Source organism: Salmo salar, chromosome 15 (assembly GCF_965601325.2).
Source record: "Salmo salar chromosome 15, fSalSal1, whole genome shotgun sequence".
Classification (NCBI taxonomy): Eukaryota; Metazoa; Chordata; class Actinopteri; order Salmoniformes; family Salmonidae; genus Salmo; species Salmo salar.
This window is the reverse complement of record NC_138305.1, coordinates 6,645,611-6,658,069: the sequence shown is the minus strand read 5'-3', so window position 1 is coordinate 6,658,069 and position 12,459 is coordinate 6,645,611.

Sequence of the window (12,459 nt, the reverse complement as noted above, 5' to 3'; positions counted from 1 at the left end):
GGCACAGTTTTCTCTTGGTTCCTAAGGTCCATCCATAGTATCAATAAAGCATACAAATAAAGCAAATCATCTTTAGTAAGAATAGAGATTATAAAAACACAAGCAGCATCAACATTTACAGAAAATCCATTGATCACTACCCTTTTGTAATCTCTAGAATCAATAAGAGCTCTGACAGCGATTGATTCCTTGGTTTTGGTCAAAGGTCAAATAAGGCAACACTAGTGGGGTTAGATCGATTAAAAACATGTAAGAGTATTAAAGAGTAAAATATAATAGAGTACATTCACTGAGTATTACAGAGTAATATATAATGTACAAAGTACATACACTGAGTTTTACAGAGTAATATAAAATATACAAAGTACATACACTGAGTTTTACAGAGTAATATAAAATATACAAAGTACATACACTGAGTAATACAAAGTAATAAATAATATACAACGTACAGTCGTGGCCATAAGTTTTGAGAATGACACAAATATTAATTTTCACAAAGTCTGCTGCCTCAGATTGTATGATGGCAATTTGCTTATACTCCAGAACGTTATGAAGAGTGATCAGATGAACTGCAATTAATTGCAAAGTCCGTCTTTGCCATGCATATTAACTGAATCCCCAAAAAACATTTCCACTGCATTTCAGCCCTGCCACAAAAGGACCAGCTGACATCATGTCAGTGATTCTCTCGTTGACACAGGTGTGAGTGTTGACGGGGACAAGGCTGGAGATCATTCTGTCATGCTGATTGAGTTCGAATAACAGACTGGAAGCTTCAAAAGGAGGGTGGTGCTTGGAATCATTGTTCTTACTCTGTCATGTTTGGTTACCTGCAAGGAAACACGTGCCGTCATCATTGCTTTGCACAAAAAGGGGTTCACAGGCAAGGATATTGCCAGTAAGATTGCACCTAAATCAACCATTTATCGGATCATCAAGAACTTTAAGGAGAGCGGTTCAATTGTTGTGAAGAAGGCTTCAGGGCGCCCAAGAAAGTCCAGCAAGCGCCAGGTCCGTCTCCTCAAGATGATTCAGCTGCGGGATCGGGGCACCACCAGTACAGAGCTTGCTCAGGATTGGCAGCAGGCAGGTGTGAGTGCATCTGCACGCACAGTGAGGCGAAGACTTTTGGAGGATGGCCTGGTGTCAAGAAGGGCAGCAAAGAAGCCACTTCTCTCCAGGAAAAACATCAGGGACAGACTGATATTCTGCATAGGTACAGGGATTGGACTGCTGAGGACTGGAGTAAAGTCGTTTTCTCTGATGAATCCCCTTTCCGATTGTTTGGGGCATCCGGAAAAAAGCTTGTCCGGAGAAGACAAGGTGAGCGCTACCATCAGTCCTGTGTCATGCCAATTGTAAAGCATCCTAAGACCATTCATGTGTGGGGTTGCTTCTCAGCCAAAGGAGTGGGCTCACTCACAATTTTGCCTAAGAACACAGCCTTGAATAAAGAATGGTACCAACACATCCTCCGAGAGCAACTTCTCCCAATCATCCAGGAACAGTTTGGTGACGAACAATGCCTTTTCCAGCATCATGGAGCACCTTGCCATAAGGAAAAAGTGATAACTAAGTGGCTCGGGGAACAAAACATTGATATTTTGGGTCCATGGCCAAGAAACTCCTCAGGCCTTAATCCCATTCAGAACTTGTGGTCAATCCACAAGAGGCGGGTGGACAAACAAAAACCCACAAATTCTGACAAACTCCAAGCATTGATTATGCAAGAATGGGTTGCCATCAGTCAGGATGTGGCCCAGAAGTTAATTGACAACATGCCAGGGCGAATTGCAGAGGTCTTGAAAAAGAAGGGTCAACACTGCTGTCATGCCGTGTGTGTAGGTGGCAGGGAAGTCAGGCACAGGAGAATCAAACTTGGTATAAATGGAGTAGTTTAATAATGTAAAACAAAACCTCCAAAACTAAAGTACATAAAAAATAAACGTGGGTACAAGAACCTGTCGTGCACCAATCTTATATCACAAGCATAACAACAAACAATCTCTGACAAGGACATGAGGGGAAACAGAGGGTTAAATACACAACATGTAATGAATGGGATTGGATTGGAACCAGGTGTGTAGGAAGACAAGACAAAACCAATGGAAAATGAAAAATGGATCAAAGATGGCTAGAAGACCGGTGACGTCGACCGCCGAGCACCGCCCGAACAAGGAGAGGCATCGACTTCGGCAGAAGTCATGACAACTGCAAATACTGACTCTTTGCATCAACTTCATGTAATTGTCAATAAAAGCCCTTGACACTTATGAAATGCTTGCAATTATACTTCAGTATTCCATAGTAACATCTGACAAAAATATCTAAAGACACTGAGGCAGCAGACTTTGTGAAAACTAATATTTGTGTCATTCTCAAAACTTTTGGACATGACTGTACTACCGAGTAATATATAATAGAGTGCACACACTGCATATTACAGAGTAACCTATAATATACTGAGCATTACAGAGTAATATATAATATACTGAGTAGTACAGAGTAATATATAATAAACTGAGTAATATACAGAGTAATATATAATATACTGAGTATTACAGAGTAATATATAATATACTGAGTATTACAGAGTAATATATAATATACTGAGTAGTACAGAGTAATATATAATATTCTGAATAGTACAGAGTAATATATAATATACTGAGTATTACAGAGTAATATATAATATACTGAGTAGTACAGAGTAATATATAATATACTGAGTAGTACAGAGTAAAATATAATATACTGAGTAGTACAGGGTAATATATAAGAGAGTACATACACTGTTGGATTTGTTGGATAATACTCTAGGGGGGTATTTGATCTCTGACCCCATGTTTCCAACTAGGAAAACAAGAGCTCCTTACAGCTGTCCAATCCTATAGCTGCTACTGAGGACATTGGACATAGATCCAAAGTGAATGAGTTTTTATTTTTTTTACCCAACTGTTTGAAACAACATCATTGTATACAGTGCCTTCAGAAAGTATTTACACCCTTTGACTTTTTCCACATTTTGTAGTGTTACAGCCTGAATTTAAATTGATTAAATTTAGATTTTTTTTGGTCACTGACCTACATATAATACCCCATAATGTCAAAGTGGAAAAATGTTTTGATATTTTTACAAATAAATAAAGTTAATCTTAAACGTCTTAAGTCAATAAGTATTCAACCCCTTTGTTATGGCAAGCCTAAATAAGAGAGTTTAATGGCTCTGATAGGAGAAAACTGAGGATGAATCAATAACATCATAGTTACTCTACAATACAAACCTAATTGACAAAATGAAAAGAAGGAAGCCTATACAGAGTACAGATATTGCAAAACATTATTGCAATAAGGCATTAAGTAATACTGCAAAAAATGTGGCAAAGCAATTCACTTTTTGTCCTGAATACAAAGTGTTATGTTTGGGGAAAATCCAATACAACACGTTACTGAGTAACACTCTCCATATTTTCAAGCATAGTGGTGGCTGCATCATGTTATGGGTATGCTTGTAATCGTTAAGGACGGAGGAGTTTCAGGATAAAAAAGAAACGGAGCTAAGCATAGGCAAAATCCTTAAAAAAAAAAAAACGGGTTCAGTCTGCTTTCCACCAGACACTGGGAGTTGAATTCACCTTTCAGCGGGACAATAACCTGAAACACAAGGCCAAATCTACACTGGAGTTGCTTACCAAGACAGTGAAGGTTCCTGAGTGGACGAGTTCCAGTTTTGACTTAAATCTGCTTGAAAATCTGTGGCAAGACCTGCAAACGTTGTCTAGCAATGATCAACAACCAATTTGACAGAGCTTGAAGCGTTTTGAAAATAATAATGGGCAAATATTGTACAATCATGGTGTGAAAAGCTCTTAGAGACTTACCTAGAAAGACTCACAGCTGTAATCACTGCCAAAGATTCTAACATATGTTGATTCAGGAGGGTGAATACTCATCTAATCAAGATATATTAGTGTTTTATTTTTTAACATTTTTTTTGCAATTCTTAATTTGAGCCAGTTTGCTACAGCAGGAAAATAATCCCGCAGCAACAGTAAATGTGAATTATTATGTGAATTATAATTCATGGTATCGTTTTTGTTGGGGTTGATACATTTTTCGTTAGGGAAAATCATGTCTGACATTTTACAGTGGAAATTAAAAACTTTAGAAGCCTTTTTAAACCTTGATTACACTACAGGTATGCATTTCCTGCTGTGCAGGAAAATTCTCAGCAACAAAAGAGTGATCTTAATCAAATTATCATTTAAAAACAAAAGTCCACTTGCTAGTATCAATAAAGCATATAAATAAAGCAAATCATCTTTAGTAAGAATAGAGATTATAAAGACACAAGCAGCATCAACATTTACAGATAATCCATTAGTCACTAGCCTTTTGTAATCTCTAGAATCAATAAGAGCTACAGCCTACACTAAACAGTTCCTACATCCTACACTAAACAGTTCCTACAGCCTACACTATACAGTTCCTACAGCCTACACTATACAGTTCCTACATCCTACACTATACAGTTCCTACATCCTACACTAAACAGTTCCTACAGCCTACACTAAACAGTTCCTACAGCCTACACTATACAGTTCCTACATCCTACACTAAACAGTTCCTACAGCCTACACTATACAGCTCCTACAGCCTACACTATACAGTTCCTACATCCTACACTATACAGTTCCTACATCCTACACTAAACAGTTCCTACAGCCTACACTAAACAGTTCCTACAGCCTACACTAAACAGTTCCTACAGCCTACACTATACAGTTCCTACATCCTACACTATACAGTTCCTACAGCCTACACTAAACAGTTCCTACAGCCTACACTAAACAGTTCCTACAGCCTACACTAAACAGTTCCTACATCCTACACTAAACAGTTCCTACAGCCTACACTAAACAGTTCCTACAGCCTACACTAAACAGTTCCTACAGCCTACACTAAACAGTTCCTACATCCTACACTATACAGTTCCTACAGCCTACACTAAACAGTTCCTACAGCCTACACTATACAGTTCCTACATCCTACACTATACAGTTCCTACATCCTACACTAAACAGTCCCTACAGCCTACACTAAACAGTTCGTACAGCCTACACTAAACAGTTCCTACATCCTACACTATACAGTTCCTACAGCCTAAACTAAACAGTTCCTACATCCTACACTAAACAGTTCCTACAGCCTACACTATACAGTTCCTACATCCTACACTAAACAGTTCCTACAGCCTACACTAAACAGTTCCTACAGCCTACACTATACAGTTCCTACAGCCTACACTAAACAGTTCCTACAGCCTACACTATACAGTTCCTACATCCTACACCATACAGTTCCTACATCCTACACTAAACAGTTCCTACAGCCTACACTAAACAGTTCCTACAGCCTACACTATACAGTTCCTACAGCCTACACTATACAGTTTCCTACATCCTACACTATACAGTTCCTACAGCCTACACTATACAGTTCCTACAGCCTACACTAAACAGTTCCTACAGCCTACACTATACAGTTTCCTACATCCTACACTATACAGTTTCTACAGCCTACACTATACAGTTTCATACATCCTACACTATACAGTTCCTACAGCCTACACTATACAGTTTCCTACATCCTACACTATACAGTTCCTACAGCCTACACTATACAGTTCCTACATCCTACACTAAACTGTTCCTACAGCCTACACTATACAGTTCATACATCCTACACTATACAGTTCCTACAGCCTACACTAAACAGTTCCTACAGCCTACACTAAACAGTTCCTACAGCCTACACTAAACAGTTCCTACAGCCTACACTAAACAGTTCCTACAGCCTACAGTATACAGTTCACTACATCCTACACTAATACAGTATCCTACAGTCTACACTATAACAGTTCCTACATGCCTACACTATACAGTTCCTACAATCCTACACTAAACAGTTTCCTACAGCCTACACTATACAGTTCCTACAGCCTACACTATAACAGTTCTCTACATGCCTACACTAAACAGTTCCTACAGCCTACAGTTACAGTCATACATCCTACACTAAACAGTTCCTACAGCCTACACTATACAGTTCCTACAGCCTACACTATACAGTTTCCTACATCCAACACTATACAGTTCCTACAGCCTATACTATACAGTTCCTACAGCCTACACTATACAGTTCCTACAGCCTACACTAAACAGTTCCTACAGCCTACACTAAACAGTTCCTACAGCCTACACTAAACAGTTCCTACAGCCTACACTAAACAGTTCCTACAGCCTACACTAAACAGTTCCTACAGCCTACACTATACAGTTCCTACAGCCTACACTATACAGTTCCTACATCCTACACTAAACAGTTCCTACAGCCTACACTATACAGTTCCTACATCCTACACTATACAGTTCCTACAGCCTACACTAAACAGTTCCTACAGCCTACACTAAACAGTTCCTACAGCCTACACTATACAGTTCCTACAGCCTACACTATACAGTTCCTACATCCTACACTAAACAGTTCCTACAGCCTACACTATACAGATCCTACAGCGTACAGTATACAGTTCCTACATCCTACACTAAACAGTTCCTACAGCCTACACTATACAGTTCCTACATCCTACACTATACAGTTCCTACAGCCTACACTAAACAGTTCCTACAGCCTACACTAAACAGTTCCTACAGCCTACACTACACAGTTCCTACATCCTACACTATACAGTTCCTACAGCCTACACTAAACAGTTCCTACAGCCTACACTATATAGTTCCTACATCCTACACTAAACAGTTCCTACAGCCTACACTAAACAGTTCCTACAGCCTACACTAAACAGTTCCTACAGCCTACACTATACAGTTCCTACAGCCTACACTAAACAGTTCCTACAGCCTACACTAAACAGTTCCTACATCCTACACTAAACAGTTCCTACAGCCTACACTAAACAGTTCCTACATCCTACACTAAACAGTTCCTACAGCCTACACTATACAGTTCCTACATCCTAGACTATACAGTTCCTACATCCTACACTAAACAGTTCCTACAGCCTACACTAAACAGTTCCTACAGCCTACACTAAACAGTTCCTACAGCCTACACTATAACAGTTCCTACAGTCCTACACTAAACAGTTCCTACAGCCTACACTAAACAGTTCCTACATCCTACACTAAACAGTTCCTACAGCCTACACTATACAGTTCCTACATCCTACACTATACAGTTCCTACATCCTACACTAAACAGTTCCTACAGCCTACACTAAACAGTTCCTACAGCCTACACTATACAGTTCCTACATCCTACACTATACAGTTCCTACATCCTACACTAAACAGTTCCTACAGCCTACACTAAACAGTCCTACACTACAGTATACAGTTCTACACCTACACTAACAGTTCCTACATCCTACACTATACAGTTTCCTACATCCTACACTATACAGTTCCTACATCCTACACTAAACAGTTCCTACAGCCTACACTATACAGTTCCTACATCCTACACTATACAGTTCCTACATCCTACACTATACAGTTCCTACAGCCTACACTAAACAGTTCCTACAGCCTACACTATACAGTTCCTACATCCTACACTAAACAGTTCCTACAGCCTACACTAAACAGTTCCTACACCTCGCCTACACCTACCTACAGTTCCTACAGCCTACACTAAACAGTTCCTACAGCCTACACTATACAGTTCCTACATCCTACACTATACAGTTCCTACAACCTACACTAAACAGTTCCTACAGCCTACACTAAACAGTTCCTACAGCCTTACACTAAACAGTTCCTACATCCTACACTATACAGTTCCTACAGCCTAAACTAAACAGTTCCTACATCCTACACTAAACAGTTCCTACAGCCTACACTATACAGTTCCTACATCCTACACTAAACAGTTCCTACAGCCTACACTACACAGTTCCTACAGCCTACACTATACTGTTCCTACAGCCTACACTAAACAGTTCCTACAGCCTACACTATACAGTTCCTACATCCTACACCATACAGTTCCTACATCCTACACTAAACAGTTCCTACAGCCTACACTAAACAGTTCCTACAGCCTACACTATACAGTTCCTACAGCCTACACTATACAGTTTCCTACATCCTACACTATACAGTTCCTACAGCCTACACTATACAGTTCCTACAGCCTACACTAAACAGTTCCTACAGCCTACACTATACAGTTTCCTACATCCTACACTATACAGTTTCTACAGGCTACAATATACAGTTTCCTACATCCTACACTATACAGTTCCTACAGCCTACACTATACAGTTTCCTACATCCTACACTATACAGTTCCTACAGCCTACACTATACAGTTCCTACATCCTACACTAAACTGTTCCTACAGCCTACACTATACAGTTCATACATCCTACACTATACAGTTCCTACAGCCTACACTAAACAGTTCCTACAGCCTACACTAAACAGTTCCTACAGCCTACACTAAACAGTTCCTACAGCCTACAATAAACAGTTCCTACAGCCTACAGTATACAGTTCATACATCCTACACTAAACAGTTCCTACAGTCTACACTATACAGTTCCTACATCCTACACTATACAGTTCCTACATCCTACACTAAACAGTTTCTACAGCCTACACTATACAGTTCCTACAGCCAACACTATACAGTTTCTACATCCTACACTAAACAGTTCCTACAGCCTACAGTATACAGTTCATACATCCTACACTAAACAGTTCCTACAGCCTACACTATACCGTTCCTACAGCCTACACTATACAGTTCCTACATCCTACACTAAACAGTTCCTACAGCCTACACTATACAGTTCCTACATCCTACACTATACAGTTCCTACAGCCTACACTAAACAGTTCCTACAGCCTACACTATACAGTTCCTACAATCCTACACTAAACAGTTCCTACAGCATACACTATACAGTTCCTACAGCCTACACTAAACAGTTCCTACAGCCTACACTAAACAGTTCCTACAGCCTACACTAAACAGTTCCTACAGCCTACACTATACAGTTCCTACAGCCTACACTATACAGTTTCCTACATCCAACACTATACAGTTCCTACAGCCTATACTATACAGTTCCTACAGCCTACACTATACAGTTCCTACAGCCTACACTAAACAGTTCCTACAGCCTACACTAAACAGTTCCTACAGCCTACACTAAACAGTTCCTACAGCCTACACTAAACAGTTCCTACAGCCTACACTAAACAGTTCCTACAGCCTACACTATACAGTTCCTACAGCCTACACTATACAGTTCCTACATCCTACACTAAACAGTTCCTACAGCCTACACTATACAGTTCCTACATCCTACACTATACAGTTCCTACAGCCTACACTAAACAGTTCCTACAGCCTACACTAAACAGTTCCTACAGCCTACACTATACAGTTCCTACAGCCTACACTATACAGTTCCTACATCCTACACTAAACAGTTCCTACAGCCTACACTATACAGATCCTACAGCGTACAGTATACAGTTCCTACATCCTACACTAAACAGTTCCTACAGCCTACACTATACAGTTCCTACATCCTACACTATACAGTTCCTACAGCCTACACTAAACAGTTCCTACAGCCTACACTAAACAGTTCCTACAGCCTACACTACACAGTTCCTACATCCTACACTATACAGTTCCTACAGCCTACACTAAACAGTTCCTACAGCCTACACTATATAGTTCCTACATCCTACACTAAACAGTTCCTACAGCCTACACTAAACAGTTCCTACAGCCTACACTAAACAGTTCCTACAGCCTACACTATACAGTTCCTACAGCCTACACTAAACAGTTCCTACAGCCTACACTAAACAGTTCCTACATCCTACACTAAACAGTTCCTACAGCCTACACTAAACAGTTCCTACATCCTACACTAAACAGTTCCTACAGCCTACACTATACAGTTCCTACATCCTAGACTATACAGTTCCTACATCCTACACTAAACAGTTCCTACAGCCTACACTAAACAGTTCCTACAGCCTACACTAAACAGTTCCTACAGCCTACACTAAACAGTTCCTACAGCCTACACTATACAGTTCCTACATCCTACACTAAACAGTTCCTACAGCCTACACTAAACAGTTCCTACATCCTACACTAAACAGTTCCTACAGCCTACACTAAACTGTTCCTACATCCTACACTAAACAGTTCCTACAGCCTACACTATACAGTTCCTACATCCTACACTATACAGTTCCTACATCCTACACTAAACAGTTCCTACAGCCTACACTAAACAGTTCCTACAGCCTACACTATACAGTTCCTACATCCTACACTATACAGTTCCTACATCCTACACTAAACAGTTCCTACAGCCTACACTAAACAGTTCCTACAGCCTACACTATACAGTTCCTACATCCTACACTATACAGTTCCTACAGCCTACACTAAACAGTTCCTACAGCCTACACTAAACAGTTCCTACATCCTACACTAAACAGTTCCTACATCCTACACTATACAGTTCCTACATCCTACACTACACTCTCTCTTACAGAGTATAACATGAAGAACAGAACATCATCGAACACAAGACAAAATTAATCAAGCCAGATCGCTGATCCATGGGGAGTGTTTCCTTGTTTAAGTGCTCATGGTATCAACATTGGACATGCGTAGTACCAGGCCAGTCCTGTTGTCATAGTAAATGACTTAACGGGATCCAGTCTATAACATTAGTAATCATCCATTACCTCCATATTAAAGGGGAGGTAATCATCCATTCCCTCCATATTAAAGGGGAGGTAATCATCCATTCCCTCCATATTAAAGGGGAGGTATTCATCTATTACCTCCATATTAAAGGGGGTGGGGCATTCATCCATTCCCTCCATATTAAAGGGGAGGTATTCATCTATTACCTCCATATTAAAGGGGGTGGGGCATTCATCCATTACCTCCATATTAAAGGGGAGGTAATCATCCATTACCTCCATGTTAAAGGGGAGGTATTCATATATTACCTCCATATTAAAGGGGAGGTAATCATCCATTACCTCCATGTTAAAGGGGAGGTATTCATATATTACCTCCATATTAAAGGGGAGGTTAACATCCATTACCAGCATATGAAAGGGAAGGTAATCATCCTTTACCTCCATATTAAAGGGGAGAAAATCATCCATTACCTCCATATTAAAGGGGATAAAATCATCCATTACCTCCATATTAAAGGGACTGTTTAGGTCAGCTCTTTCACTCAGATTTCAGATGTATGGTTTATATTGTTTCCCATTAATGGAATAGCTTTAAGAAACCTCCTTTGGAGAGGATAGAGAGAAAAGAGCCACCGTTGATTCTGTAATGAATGTTGTTGTCATGACGCCATTAAGGACCATAAAACAACAATCAAGTGACTGTTTCCAGCGATAGTAAAGCAAGAGACCATGAACCACAATTAGTGGCAGGGTCTTATCTCTAAATACACTAAGCAAGGACAGAGTACAAGATGCAGTCTGGGATCTTAAGCACTTACACATTTCTAAATATTTAACGAATTGGAATTCGTAACATGTCATATGAATTGGCTCATACAAAACGTTTGGAGCATCACTTTAATTAGAATGTAGGCTATGCTAACAAAGGTTAATTAATTAATTTCAAGGTCATCAATTATAAGCTAATTGGGTTCCAGACAGGGCTGTGAGGGACTGAGTAGGGACTGCTGAAGGGTAGAGACCCCTGATAAAGAACAAAGTATTTTGAACTCAATTAGAGAAGTCTTAGTGAATATCAGAGGGTACATCATCTCTAGTTACAAGGGGTCAGACAGACAGACAGACACTTCTGTCCAACAAATCCAGGTAGAAGCATGGAAGGTTTGTGTCAGAATGTTTGCAACATCTCGAGTGGTGCAGGGGTCTAAGGCACTGCATCTCAGTGCTAGAGGCGTCACTACAGACCCTGGTTTGATTCCAGGCTGTATCACAACCGGTCGTGATTGGGCGGCGCACAATTGGCCCAGCATCGTTAGGGTTTGGCCGGGTTAGGCCGTCATTGTAAATTAGAATTCGTTCTAAACTGACTTGCCTGGTTAAATAAAAAAAACATGTGGGTATGGCAACTGTTGGGATAAGAAGGTAGTTCAGTGCTTAGGGTACAGTTAGACAGTCCATTTTCGCTATACACATCCCACCCATTGGTTATATTTCATGGAGTATTCCCACAATCTTCTAAGAATGTTGGAAATGACACAATACAGTGACTATTTTATAACGCTAGATTCCAGGTCATTTTAGTGACATTACATATATTAATATATGTTTCAGTCAATAATTGAAACATGGTGTTGAAGACACTTAAATCAAGCAGGTAATTGAAAGGCCTTGGGTGGTTTCT